This window comes from Rhinolophus sinicus, linkage group LG06 (genome assembly GCF_036562045.2).
Source record: "Rhinolophus sinicus isolate RSC01 linkage group LG06, ASM3656204v1, whole genome shotgun sequence".
Taxonomy (NCBI): Eukaryota; Metazoa; Chordata; class Mammalia; order Chiroptera; family Rhinolophidae; genus Rhinolophus; species Rhinolophus sinicus.
In genome coordinates, this window is record NC_133756.1 from 126,609,130 (window position 1) to 126,623,105 (window position 13,976).

At 44.9% G+C, this 13,976-nt stretch overlaps 1 long non-coding RNA gene across 1 annotated transcript in view; it reads left to right on the forward strand.

Moving 5' to 3' along the window:
* The window catches only part of LOC109446121 (uncharacterized), a 267,895-nt gene extending 254,177 nt beyond the window's left edge, over positions 1 to 13,718 (forward strand). Inside the window, exon 5 of the long non-coding RNA XR_012497513.1 lies at positions 13,231 to 13,718. This is a non-coding gene — a long non-coding RNA (uncharacterized LOC109446121). The remainder of the gene's footprint in view (positions 1 to 13,230) is intronic.
* The last annotated feature ends 258 nt before the right edge of the window (positions 13,719 to 13,976 follow it).

Sequence of the window (13,976 nt, forward strand, 5' to 3'; positions counted from 1 at the left end):
CAAATAACTGCATTGGAACACCCTCCCTACTCACCTGATCTGGCTCCCAATGACTTCTTTCCTTATCTGAAGATAAAGGAAATACTGAAGGGAAGACATTTTGATGACATTCAGGACATCAAGGGTAATATGATGACAGCTCTGATGGCCATTACAGAAAAAGAGCTCCAAAATTGCTTTGAAGGGTGGACTGGGTGCTGGTGTCGGTGCATAGCTCCCAAGGGGAGCACTTTGAAGGTGACCATAGTGATATTCAGCAATGAGGTATGTAGCACTTTTTCTAGGGTAAGTTCATGAACTTAATTGTCAGACCTTCGTAAGCATATTAGGACAATCTTTGGTCTTGCTTTCTCTAAGCTAATGAGAGATAATAATTATTAGAATTATTTTATTTTCTAAAGAGAAACCAGATCTGAATTTATCCATCTTTTTTCATTTTTCCCTTCTTTTCTCTATGACAACCATATTCCTTTTATTCTACACTTTCTTCAAGGAGACAATTTCAAAGATCTTCATTTTGTTTACCTCAGAAAATGCTATAGCTCTGAGCAGAGACTTAGGACCACAGAGTTCTAGCCCCTTTCTTATGATTTATCAGCTGTGTGACCTTGAGTATGTCACTCACCCTCTGTGGGCAGTTTACATAATTTTTAAGGACCTCCCAGCTCTGCTATTTTGGGATTCTATGACTGTCTCCTTTACTGATCAATCTCTAAACCACACGGACCCAATGGAGAAATACCATTCCAAATTCTCACTGGTAAGCAGGTGTCTGCTCACAGACCCTTTTCCCCAGATGCTACAGGCAATTTGGGAACTATATTTTTAAAGTCACCACAGATGGGAAGAATGAAATGAGACCTGTTTGAAAACGCTGCTTTTAGCATTTTATCCCCATTTCTTCATCCCTCATTACATTCAGCTTTTCAGACGGCCGCCCAAATAGCCCATGATCTTCCACAGTCTCCTGGAGAAGAGACTCAGATCACTGCCAGCTCTGTGGCCCCTCCTCCCTGCCACCTCACAATTCTCATTCTAGTTCATTGCACGGCTATTGAGATCCCATGTGATCAATGTCATGGCCTCTTTAACAGCCTCTGTTATCTGCATAAACAGGGGCATATTGGCTTTTTCACCGTGCCCTGGAGGTCTATAACAGCTTCTATTATCTTCCTTAGCAGATCTGTCTGTAACCTTCATCTGAGTTCTTGGCTCTGTGGGTTCATTTCCATATGTCATCTTTTTATCTACACAGTAATGCTCTTTCTGCCTCTGTATTGCTATTTTCTTTGCCTGGAAACAATCTGTCTTCAGATAGTATCCCCAGACTTGGATCCCTTTTCAACCCTAACAAGCTTGACCCTCGCTTGTGGAGTGACATGGCTTCTGGATGTGGGATTTGTCCCAGGAGCTGGTCTTGTCCTTGGGGAAGCATGGAAGTGGGCAGAGCCTCAGGTTAGCTGGATAGTGAGTGAGTTGGGAGCCAGGCCTGGAAGCAAGCATGGGCCAGGGTGCAGGCCTGAGTAGCACAAGAGTCAAGGCAGGGAACTGGGAGTCAGGAATTGTTTAAGAGAAGTCGCAGGGTGAAGGTTGAATCAGAAGCTGGGGGCCTGTAACCAAGGCCAGCTCAGCTTGATCAGTAAAGGAGACACACTTATTGTCTGGGACCCCAGGTGATAGGACAGCCCAGGGCCCACAGAGAGTTCTGCTGGGGACCTTGCATGAAACTCTGGAGCCAGACCATCTGGGTTTAAACTCTGGCTATCCCCTTATAGCTGAGTGACTTGGAGAAAATTATTTAACTTCCCTGTGCCTCAGCTTCCCCGTCTGTAATTGGATGATTATAGTAGTACCTTCCTCATAGGGTTAAGTGAGTTAACATGTGTAATGTTCTTAGCAGTGGTACTTGGCCCATAGTGGTGTCAGGTTTAAATGTCTTTACTTTTCAAGAGAAATTAAAGAAACTAGATCACTTTGCATATGGAGAATTCTGTCCCAAGGGTACATTACAGGCTCTGAGCAGCTTCTGATCCTGTTGTGGAAATATATTTCCCACCCAGGGAAGGTTTGGCCTTGGGTAGCATGGTGATTCTAGTTCCAGTTCTTGCTGTTTTCATGTGTTTATTGGTTGGATTATTGGAAAACTATCCATTTTTATTTCTAAGTTCCACTGGACATGTGGAAAATAAACACAGTATATTTCTGAAATAACCAGAGTGTGGGAGTCATGCAGGGTGTCATGAGGGGCTCTGGTCCCACTCCCCACATATGGACATGGCGAGGCCAAAAAGGAACACCCACGGAGCCATAGATAGGGGAGTCATACCACTATATTCTCGCTGGTGGCTGGGTTGGAGACACAGGAAACAGGAGCCACATGATCTGCAACCTGCCATCCACTTTTCTGCCAACCGACCTCACTTGCTAACTGCAATCCACCGTGCTAACTGCAATCCGCCCTGCTAGCTGCAATCCACCATGCTAACTGCAATCTGTGCTTGCTAGCTCAGCCGCCATCTTCTTGCTAGCCCCCATTTTCTGCTAGCAGAGCCACCGCAGTTATATTAGTGGCCAATGGCTCACTAGTTACAGCTGATGGCCAACTAGCCACAGCTGATGGCCATCCAATCACAGTTGATGGCCATTTACTACCTGAGCCAGCACCTTTCACGTGAGGCCGAGAGCCTGGAAACTGCTCTCCTGGCTCTGTCCCCATAGTGGGCTTTGGCATAGTCAGTCCTGGGTTCAAATCCCCATTCTTCTATTCACTTGTCACATGACCTATGACAAGTTTTAACTTATTTGAGGCTCAGTTTCTTCATCTCCACAGTAGAGGTACCAACATCTACCTCACAGAATGAATTGAAGGTTCAAGATAAAATATGCAAAGCACAGACTCAACACTCTTTTTCTCTTCTTTCCCTCCAAAGAGCCCCCACGTCAGTCGGGGCTGCGGTCTCATCTGGCAGCTCTACAGGTGGGCGATCCACTTCCAAGCCCATGTCAATGGATGTGGGCAGGACTCGGTTCCTCACGGGCTGGTGGACTGAGGTCTAGCAGCTGGCTGTTGGCTGGAGGCCACTGTAACACAGGAGCTCAACTCCTGGCAGATTCTTGGATTCGGTGAGGCCGAAAAAATACAACGGAGCTGTAGGTGAAGGGTTCATACCCCAGTTATGTTCTCGAGGCAGCCAGGTGAGACACGGGAAGTAGGATCCGCAAGAGCCATGCTCACTGGAGCAGCCAGGACAGTTTTATAGCATCTAGAACACAAGTGGCTTACAGTCAGCTGGTCACATAAGGGGGGTGGCATTCAGCTGGTCTGTGCATGCGTGGGCTCCATGCCCAGCCAGTATTTTCCCACCTGAGGCCAAGAGCCTGGAAACTACTCTCTGGCCCTGTCCCAACACCACCCTCAGTTCCTTGCCATGTGGGTCTCTCCATAGGGCAGCTCAAAACGTGGTGTCTGGGTTTCCTCAGAGCAAGCAAGCGAGAAAGCAACAGAGGGTGAGCAAGATGGAAGCCAGAGTCTTTGTGTAACCTAATATCAGAAGTGATGATGCCGGAACTATTCATTAGCACCACACACCCAAGGGGAGAAGTTACGTGTGCGTGCAAACCAGGTGAGGGTCGCTGGGCTGTCTTGGAGGCTGCTTACCCCACTCTGAAACTGCCTCTCCTGACACATGTCCCCAAATTACTCTCTCCAAAGGCACCATTAGCTACAACCTCTGAGTCGTTTTTCACTTTACCCCCCCCACCCTCAACCAGAGCCAACCCCACATGCATCAGAGCTGTCAATCTTTGAGCAAGAGATTTATCTTACTAGAGACTCTTAATATAGTAAATCCTATTTTTCACTTGAAATTTCTCTTTTTCCCCCTATAGTTCTCTAAAGTTTCCTTTTTTTTTTTTTTTTTTTTTTTTTTTTTTATAGACAAGGGGCAGCTTTTCCCTCTATCCATCCTCCAAAACCTTGAAGTAGCCAAAATCTGTCTTAAGCGTGTGTTTTACTGTAGGATAGTTGAACTCTTCCTTTATTTTGTATTCAGAAAACTTCTAACTTCAGTACTGTTTAAAAATTGCCTTCGACATGGCTCAGATGGCAAAGTATGTTTGCTTCTGTGGGGATGGGTTAGCCCTGCCATTCACTGCAAAGCTGGGACACCTGGTTAGGGTTGACCGATTTCTTCTGCCAGGACTCTCGTCAGGCTTCAGTAACCGTCAGGTTGAAAAGGAAAGAGTGAAGTGGAGCTGAGATGGGAAAGCTGAGAGCAAAGTGGGACCAGCCCTGAGAGGAGGTAGAGAACTGTGTGATGGAGGAATTCATAGGAGGTCTGTGAGCAATTAGCCTTGGGGCTCAGCAAGAAATCCCACAGCTAGCTATCTGTGCCACAACCCTAAATCCAAGCCAGGAGTCAGAGTTCAAAAGAGGTTAGAAGCAGCAGTAAAATCAGCAGCTGAAATAATCCTGGAGATGTACTAATAAAGTACTGAGAGGTATGCACTAGTATTAATGGGAACTTGAGGCTCAGAGAGGTATAGCAATCTGCTCAGAGTCACACAGCCTTGACGTGGCACCATATTCCCCACACCCTTTCCTTCAGGCTGGGTCCAGAGCTCTAGCCTTGGGAGAGGGCATTAGGCAAGTCCAAGCCCTTCATTACACAGATGTGAAAACAAACCCAGCAAGGAAAGGGACTTGCTCAGGGTCACATAGCAAGGGTACAGCCCAGAGTTCTTTTCTCATGTATGCTACACTATCTCTACTATGATGTATGACTTTTCACTTTAACAGACTGCATCTAATTCAACCACTTTTCCTGTGCTCCTGCCTCTGCCCCTGTGTTCTTATTTCAGAGCTTCCAGCATTCCCATCACCATGGATACCTTTTATGTTGTTTTCTCCATTGAACTCCATGCTTTGGAAAAGCCTTTCTACCATGTGCTCTTCACTTGCAGATAATAAGTTTACTTTCACAGTTTTATTCATTAAAACCAGATATAACTGCCAATCAGAGCTTTTGATCTATAAGAGATCTCACAGTTGGTATAAATATTGAGTTGATATAAATTGAAGCTTGTAGCTTCATTTAATTTGGGGGTGGGGGGCGCTGGTTGCTGAGAAAAATGTGCAGTTTTCACGAGGAGCTCAAAAATTTTGAAAATAGCACATAGACATCTGTGACTGCTCCTACTGTGGAAGTAAAGCAGGGCCCTGAAGCCCCACCCTGCAACACGAAGCTCCCTGAGCCCCTGCGGGAAGGGGCCTAAGGGCAACAGTTCCTCCAGTCAGACGCTGATCCCCATTCCTGGGCTCTGGGTGCCCAGTGAGTCTTGTGGGCAGGAGCAGCTGCCTTCTCACTGAAGGGAAACCAGGCAGGGCTCTCCGCCCTGTGACCCCACTTTCACTGCTCACCTTTCCACCATTAACGCTCCATTCTTTTGATTCCCGAAGCAAGTACACTTAGGAAGCCCGGCGAGTGGGCACATTTTGAACTGTGATTAGCAATTTACTCGTAGCTATCAGCTAAACCCTCTGTAGAGTTTCCTGATGGCTCTTTAAACCAGGTGATCTGTGATCTCAGCAAAGCTTCTAGGAGGTAGTGAGGGAGGGTCCAAAGGTGGCCTGGGAACAGTTCCCAGCTGTCCAAGCCCTGTGTCTGTGGGCATGACATATCCAGGCCACACAAAGGGGTGGGTGACCAGATCAGCTGCTGGCACCTCCGCTCAGCACACCACCCCCAGCCCAGACATGCTGACACTACGGAGCTGCCTCCATGTGTGGTGGAGACACTGGGCTTTCCAGAACCACACCCAGCTATTCTCCATGTACCGACCCCAGGGCACATAGCTTCCAGATCTCATGGCAGCCTAAGGGTTTATTCAGCTTGCCTCCAAGATGCTGTTGGCAGGAGTATAGGCCTGGTGCTGTGCCCAAACAAGGGGCAGCAAAGTGATCTCCATAGAGATGGGGGATGGAGCTGTAGGGAGTCCAGCTCTGTCTCCCCTGCAGCTCCGTGTGCAGAGGCCTCTTCCAGCCCAACTCTCTGCAGACTTTCTACTGCTCTCCCCACAGCCACCCAGATATGGATGATACTCTGAATAAAATTTTAAACACTTTAAAGGTTTTAATTTAATGATAGGGACTGGGAAACCTAATTGATGATTCAGGTTAAGAAAGTTGTTGGAACTATTTTGAGACAAGTCATTGAATATACATTAAAAGGTAAATAATGAGTTGAAAAAATCCTTGCCTTTTAACAAATGCCACAGAAAAGTGCCAGTTTATTTCTAGAAAGTGTGATCTGCGATGCCCAGCTGCTTAATAAAAGGTAGCATATTATAAGAGGAAAACATAAATAACTAAAACAATAATAGTAATAAATAAAACAAACCCTATAGGAAAAAGGCTGATCCAAACTGAATCGTCAAGGAGCCTCCGAGTGAGCTTATTACATGCATTTTTCAGCAATTTTAAATGAGGTCAGGCTCCAGTGGGTCCAGAGACCTGGTTTTAGGGATATATCAACACCTATCAAGCCGGGAAGCTGGTGCCTTTACACCTCTAATTGTCTGGGTTTCTTCCAGTCCCAAAGGCAGTAATTCAAAGGTCTCTTTGACATCTTAAGCCATCCTGATTTCTGGAAGCTCAAGGAACGCATCTCTTTTCATGCCTAGACCCTGAAATTGGCTTCAACAGATTCTTTTTTCTTTTCTTTAAACTCCTAAAAATACTGCTCCTGGGCAAGCAGGGAGTGTGTGCGTCCTTCAAACCAATCAGCAGGGCCAAAGGCAAGGTGGGAGATGCAGGAGGAACGTCGCCTTTGCCCTGTAGAGGAGGCCTGCCTTGGAGACAGCGGCGCTGGGATCAAAGGACCAGGAACAGAGGCATCTCAGCTCTTCATTTAGCTCTAAAGCTGCTGACAATTCAAGCTGCCGTATTAAAGTTGGGAAAATAGGTCAGAAAGGGCCTTTCTTCTCTTAAAACCTCAAAATTGTTTCCGAAACTTCTCCATGTTAAACCCTCCTGGCTGTAGGAGGTGTCCTCAGGTGACTCCTGCAAATAGCTCAAACCCACTCTTTCCTTAATAACTTGTTTTGTGTGTGAGCCGTTGAGCTGATTGACAGCAATCGTGCTGCCCTGACCACCACTGATTGCACTGAGTCCTTTGTGTTGGACGAGAGGGAAGCCACTGCCCACAGAGGGTATTGGCATGAAACCCCTCAAGGGTGCTCCATTCGCGTGACCTTCTGTTCAACAGGAATACTGTGTATTAGATAGTGACGAGCCAACTCAATCAAACCTTCAGTGTTGCAACGAGTAAATGCAAGGTTTACACAATGCAGTGACGTTTACTTGAATTCAAGTTGTACCCTGAACGACAATGAGCTGCGGTTCTGGTTCTCTGGGAGACACCCCGGACCCGGAGTGCGGGTACAGATAGGGTGACGGCATCCCATAGTTCCTGGCTGTATTAGGTTCCTATGGCTGCTGTAACACATTAGCACAAACTCAGTGACTTAAAACAACACACATTTATTCTCTTACAGTTTGGGAGGTCAGAAGCCTAAACTCAAAATATCAGTGGGGCTGTGTTCGTTCTGGAGGCTTTAGTAGACAATCCACTTCCCTGCCACTTTTAGCTTCTAGATGCTGTCTGCATTCTTTAGCTTCTGACCTCTTCCTTGAGAATCACTCCGATCTCTTGTTTCTATTGTCACATCTCCCACACTATGTCTCTGATCCTCCTGCCTCCCTCCTATAAGGACTCTTGTGATTACAATGGGCCACCTGGACAGCCCAGCATAATCTTCCTATCGCCAGGTCCTTAACTTAGTCACATCTTCATGGCCCCTTTACCAGGTAAGGTGACACATTAACAGGTTCCCGGGGTTAGGATGTGGACATCGTTGGGGGGCCATTATTCAGGCTACCACATCGGCTTTGCGATGTATTTTTTCAACAAGTTTACATTGTTGATGGTACTCATCTATCCAATGCTGTCCTATTTGGGCTTCAATTTCTACCCTGCTCACATACCCTGGAAGGGACAGGGCAAGGATCATGTGACTCCACCCTCTTTATCATGGCAATAGTTGGTGAATAGCTAATCTATTTTCTGGTTAGTGACCTATTATCCCCTTGACCTGCCTTTTATAGTTCTAAAGAATTTGGATGAAATTGCCCCGGTTGACCGTAGTGTCTTCGGACTAAAAAAGACCTACAGTTAGGACTGATAGCTGCCATGGAAGGCCATGCACAGCATGTATGAGCAGAAGAAGCCGGCTGATCAGGACGCAAGAGGAAACAGTTAGACAGACGTCGTGGCCTTAGAGAGATTGCGATATTCCCAGGTCCTGACCTTGTAGGGCCTTGCTGTGTTTCCTACACTTTTGTCTAAGTTCTCTCTGTGTCACTGCGATAAATCCCTGTTCCTGAGCCATTTGGAGTGACATTTGATTCCTTGCAACAGAAACAGCTCTACATAGAACAGTCTTTTTACCCCTTCATCCTTTAAAAGGGTGACGTATTCAACCCGTTAAACCAAAGATCCTGTGTTCAGGAGGGGTTTTCAAAAATGCCGAGAGCGGTGAGGAGGAGGTGGGATGGTTCTGCCTGTTGTTTCCTGATAGCAGAGGTGCTTCAGCTCCTGCACCCTGGTGGCTCTCACTTCCCACTTCTACTGCAGCCCTACGGGCAGACCCACGTTCTCTAACCCTGATCAGGACAGCGGGTTACCTGACAAGTTTCTCAGAGCTGACTTGCTGAGAGAACAAGCATACTCCTATGTTCCTACCCTCCCCACATTATCTCAGCCCGTAGATCCAGACTTCTGCCTCCGTTTCCCTGTGCTGAACTCTGGTCCCTCCCTCTCAGCTTCCCCTGTCCTAGTTGGTGCAGGGTTGGCCGCCACTTGCTTTACTCCTAGACCTTGGTTGGGGTGGTGCTGTGACTGAGCCATCACTCAGCACCTTATTACTGAAGTGCCTTCTGCTGTCGAGACGGCCGTTGCAGCCCACCCACCAGGCACAGGCACCTACTCCCACCAGGCCTGAGTTTGCGTAGCCTTTGGACATCACGACCTGCACCTTCCACCTTCCCAGCAGGTTCCTCACGCTCAGGCCCCTGTTGTGTCAGATCAGGGGGTCCCTCTTTTTCCACACCAACAGGTGTGAGTGAGAACCCCACCACCTCACTCTCCTTGCCACTTCCTACCTGCCAAGGGTTAGGACTCTTCAGAAAACACCTGGCAATCCCAGAGCTATGGACTAATGATTTGATTTTTGCTCGGGAGCATGCGTTTTGTGATACAAAGTGTTAATGGGGTCTCTGCTGCCTCCAGTGCCTTAGTTGTCAGGGAAAAAATGAAGACGACCTACAACTGCTGAGGAGCCAGCTGGTGATTTAATTTTCTCTAATTTTTCTACCTCTGGGGAAATTGCCAAATTAATTGAAAGCCAGACCTCAACTCTGCTGCAACGTGTGAGTGGTTGCCCCAGGAGTGCAGGTCCATGGAGTCAGCTGGGAGGTCTCAGACACTGGGTCCTGTGGTGCAGGGCCACCTGGGGCTCCTGAGACAGTTGTTCCCGTGCCCCTGCTGCTGTGCCACAGGAGCCAGGGCACATCCCAGGGAAATCCTGCCTTGGCATTGCTGCTGAGAACTCTGCTCTCAGGTCACCTGCCTGAAGCTGCTCTTCAGTGTCATTTATTTCCCTCCTCCTGGTGGCTCTTGCTACTGTGGAGCTGGTATTGTTTTGCCTTAAATTCTTGGGGGTGCCAGACAAGGCCTGGGTGTGTAGACAAGGCCTCAAGGTGCAATATGTTGGTTTCCTAAGCCCTGAGCACAGTGCTAAGTGCTCTGCAGTTGGCGCTCTAGCCTGAGATGGTGTTCTGTCTGCAGCCTGCAGCATTTCCCAGTTTATTTGGTCTTGGAACACTGGTTTTAGAGCACTGATGAACATCTCTCTCTAATAGTGTTCTGTGGAAGACGTTTAGGGAAATATTATCCTAAGATTTATCACACTCTATGGCAATGATTTATTTGCATGTCTGCCTTCCTTACCAGGCGGTGATTTCCTAAAGGGCAAGAAATGCATTTTATTCATCCTATCTCCAGCACCTAACACAGGTGCTGCTTCGTAGAATTGGTCCCCTAAGTAGCTCTTGCCGAAGTCACCAACAACTTCCATCTCTGTTTTCGTCTTATTGAAACTCCTACTAACATTTTACTTCATTTGCCACTCTTTCGTCCTTTACGCACCTGTTTCCTCTTGGTTCCTGGGACACCATACCTCGCTGGGTTTCTTCCACAACACCAGCGACTCCTTTGCAGTCCCCCTGCTGAACCCCTCTCCCTGCCTGTTATCTAAGTATGGAAGTGCCCAGGGCTCATCCTTGGACAGTTCCTCTGCTCCAGCCACACTCTTTCTCCAGGTGACCTCAAGGAGATCCATGAAATAAAACACTTTATACAAGGTGGTGATCGTCGTGCTTAGATGTCTAGATGTCACCTTTCTCTTGAGCCCTAGACTCATGTCTAGCTGCCAATTTGACATCTCCTCTTAGATGCCAATAGTTGGCAAGTCCAAACTCTTGATTTTACCCAGCAAACCCGTTCACCTTCCAGTCCTTCCCATTTTAGTAAATTGCATCAGCACCTACTCAGCTGCTCATATCCAAACCCTAAATGTCATCCCCTTTGTTTCCCTTCCCTTTTAATCCATCAGGACGTCCTACTATGATCCTCTGTGATCGTTTGGATTACATTTGGCAAATATCCACTCCCATCCCCCTCTCTCTGTAGAGTAATATCCCCACCCCCATTAATATTGGACTTGGTCCAATTAGGGTGTTAGCAAATGTGTCCAGAGCTGAGACCCTGAGTTTGAAAAGTGTGGTTTGGCACTTACATCCTGTGTCTGTTATCAGTGTTACTTGTGAGCTCCAAACTCACTATTTGTCGCCTGAACTATGGAAAGGGATAGAGGCCTTTCCATCTTTTTCCTTTGCCAGGTGGCGTGATGTTAAGCTTTGTCTGTAGTGGGCACTGGATATGCCCAACTTCCTTTGTGCTCGCACCCGCCAGCCTGCAATGTCCTGCTCTCAGCGGGTGTTTCTGCTGGCCTGGTGACTGTGGGTCAGCTCTGGCTTAGGAACGAACCCAGGGAATTTCTCTGCCATCATATTTCTCTTGGACTATTCCTATAACCTCTTCACTGGTCCTTTTTCTTCCATTCTTGCTACTCTGCAGCATATCTTGATCCCAACTGATTAATGATTCTTCAATTATCATACATGAAGTTTTAATATATATCAGGTTGTGTTTTAGACTAATTTATCCTATTCTATCATACGGATCCATCTATTTATTTGATTTGGGGCCCTTAACACAGTATCATAATTACGGTATCTTTTTAAAGTACCCTCATATATGGAAGGGCAGGTCCTCTTCAATGCTCTTCACACATTTTTTCAGCCATTCTTCCCTGTTCACTCTTCCAGATGAATTTTAGAATAGTTTTTCATATTCCAAAAAACCCTCCACTATTATAAATTCATTTGGAAAAGGCATCATCTTTAGACTATTGAGTTTTTCCATCTAAGAGACTGACACATCTATATTAGTTATCGTCTTTTATGTCCTCAGTAAAGCTTTCTGATTTTCATTATATAGGCCCTGCACTTTCTTTGTTAACATTATTTGTAGGCATTTATGTTTTTGTTGCTGTTGTGCACAGGATTCTTTATTGTTCTGTTCCATTCTTCAAATGATTTCTGCTGCTATAGAGAGAAGTTATTGACTTGTGCATGTTTATTCTGTAATGAATCATTTTATGAATTCTCCTTATTAATTCTACACATTTCAATGGATTCTCTTGAGGTTTTGAGGTATGAAATCATGTTGACTATAAATAATGATGGTTTTTCTCCTCCTTTTCAATAATTATATCTCTTATGTTTTATATCTGATTATGCCAACCACAACGTCTAGAACAAAGTATAGAACAACCATAACAATAGTATTCTGGAAAAATTTTACATTCATATGCAAAAAAATGAACCCCTTTCTCACTCTATATACAAAATTTAACTCAAAATTAATCATAGACTAAAATGTAAGAGCTAAAACTATAAAACAGTAAGAAGAAAGCATAGGAGAAAAATAACCTTTGTGTCCTTGGGTTAGGCATTAATTTTTTAGGTAGGATACAAAAAGCATGAATCATGAAAAAAAAGATAAAGTAGACTTTATCAAAATCAAACTTTTGCTTTTTGAAAGACGTTCTTAAGAAAATGAAAAGATAAACCACATGGAGAAAATACTCGCAAAACACAGATCTGCTAAAGAACTCATATTCAGAATATATAAAGAAATCTCACAGCTCAATCATAAGAAGATAAACAACTCACTAAAAAAATAGATGCACAGTTTGAACAGATACCTCACCAAAAAAGATATTGGTGGCAAATCGACACATGAAAATATGCTCAGCATCATCAGTTATTAGAGAAATGGAAATTAAAACCAAATCAAGATACAACTGTACATTTACGATACAGCTCAAGTTAAATGACTGATAATACCCAGTGCTGGTGAGAATGCAGAGTAATCACAACTCTCGTGCAGCATCGGTGGGAAAACAGGACAGCATTTGTAAAGCAGTTTGGCAGTTTCTTATAAAGTTAAATATCGTATTTACTTAATATAATCCAGCATTCCTGGCCTAATATATTTACCCAATAAAAGTAAACATATATGTTTATGCAAAAACCTTTACACAAGTGTTTATAGAAGTTTTATTCATAATAGTCTGAAGCCCAAAGCAACCCACATGTCATTGAATGGATAAAAAAATTTTGGTGCATTTATACAATGGAATACCATTCATGCAACAACATGGATGCATCTCAAAAGCCATATGCCAAGTGAAGGAAGAAAGACACCAAACGCTGCTATCTGACTTTATTATATGACATTCCAGAGGAGGTCAAACTATTGGAACAGAAATCAGATCAATGGTTGACAGGGCTGGGGTCGGGGAGTGAATTAACTTTAAAAGAGCTTGAGGGATGTTTTTGGGGTGATGGAAATAGTTTATACGTATATTGAATGCCTTATTTGTGCATTAAATGACTGTACATATTTGCTAAAACCCATCATATTGTACACTTTAAAGGGGTAAATTATTAGCATACGCAAATTGTACCTCAATGTTGCCTTACAGCTGCCAAGCCATTTGTTCCCCGGCGCTCTTCCCAGGATTTCACAAGGGAGTGCCTCAGCAAACTGAGGCCCGATGGAGAGATATCGGAAAAGCTCCTTTGAGGTGAAGTCTCAGCAAACAGACCTGATGGAATTATATCAGCCCCTCCTCTTCAATGGATTCCTTGGAGATGTGCGTGTGTGAAGGCGAAGTTCAAACTGGAACACACTGGGAGCTTTCGGAAAGACAGCCAGCAGGCTACTAACACACAGATCTTGAGATGAACAACGATTACCTCTTTAGAAGTTTACCAATAAAAACTACACGTTGGTCCGATTGGGGGTTCAGTCCCTGAGACTGTTCCCCTTGACCGGTGCTTATACTCTATTATTGGCTACTGTCTTTTCTTAACTCTGCGCTGCCCTTCTCCTTCCCCACAACCCACGTCATGCTGGACGCGACACCTCAACATAACTTTTTCTAAGGACATGGATACATAGGCAAAAAACAAAAAAAAACAAAAAAAACAAAACAGTGTTCTTAGCTGTAATGCTTGTTTTGCTCTCTCTTTTAATGGGAATGTCATTATTTATGGATTTTTTTTTTGGCCACAGGTGTGATAAAAAGACATATTCTTTTTTATATTAAGGAAATTGCCTTTGTATCATTAAGATTTCTTAGCTCTAATAACAGAAATTGATTCTGGATGATTTAAGCAGAAAAAGAATTTGACAGGATCGTGGATAGCTCAGATAATCACCAGAAGG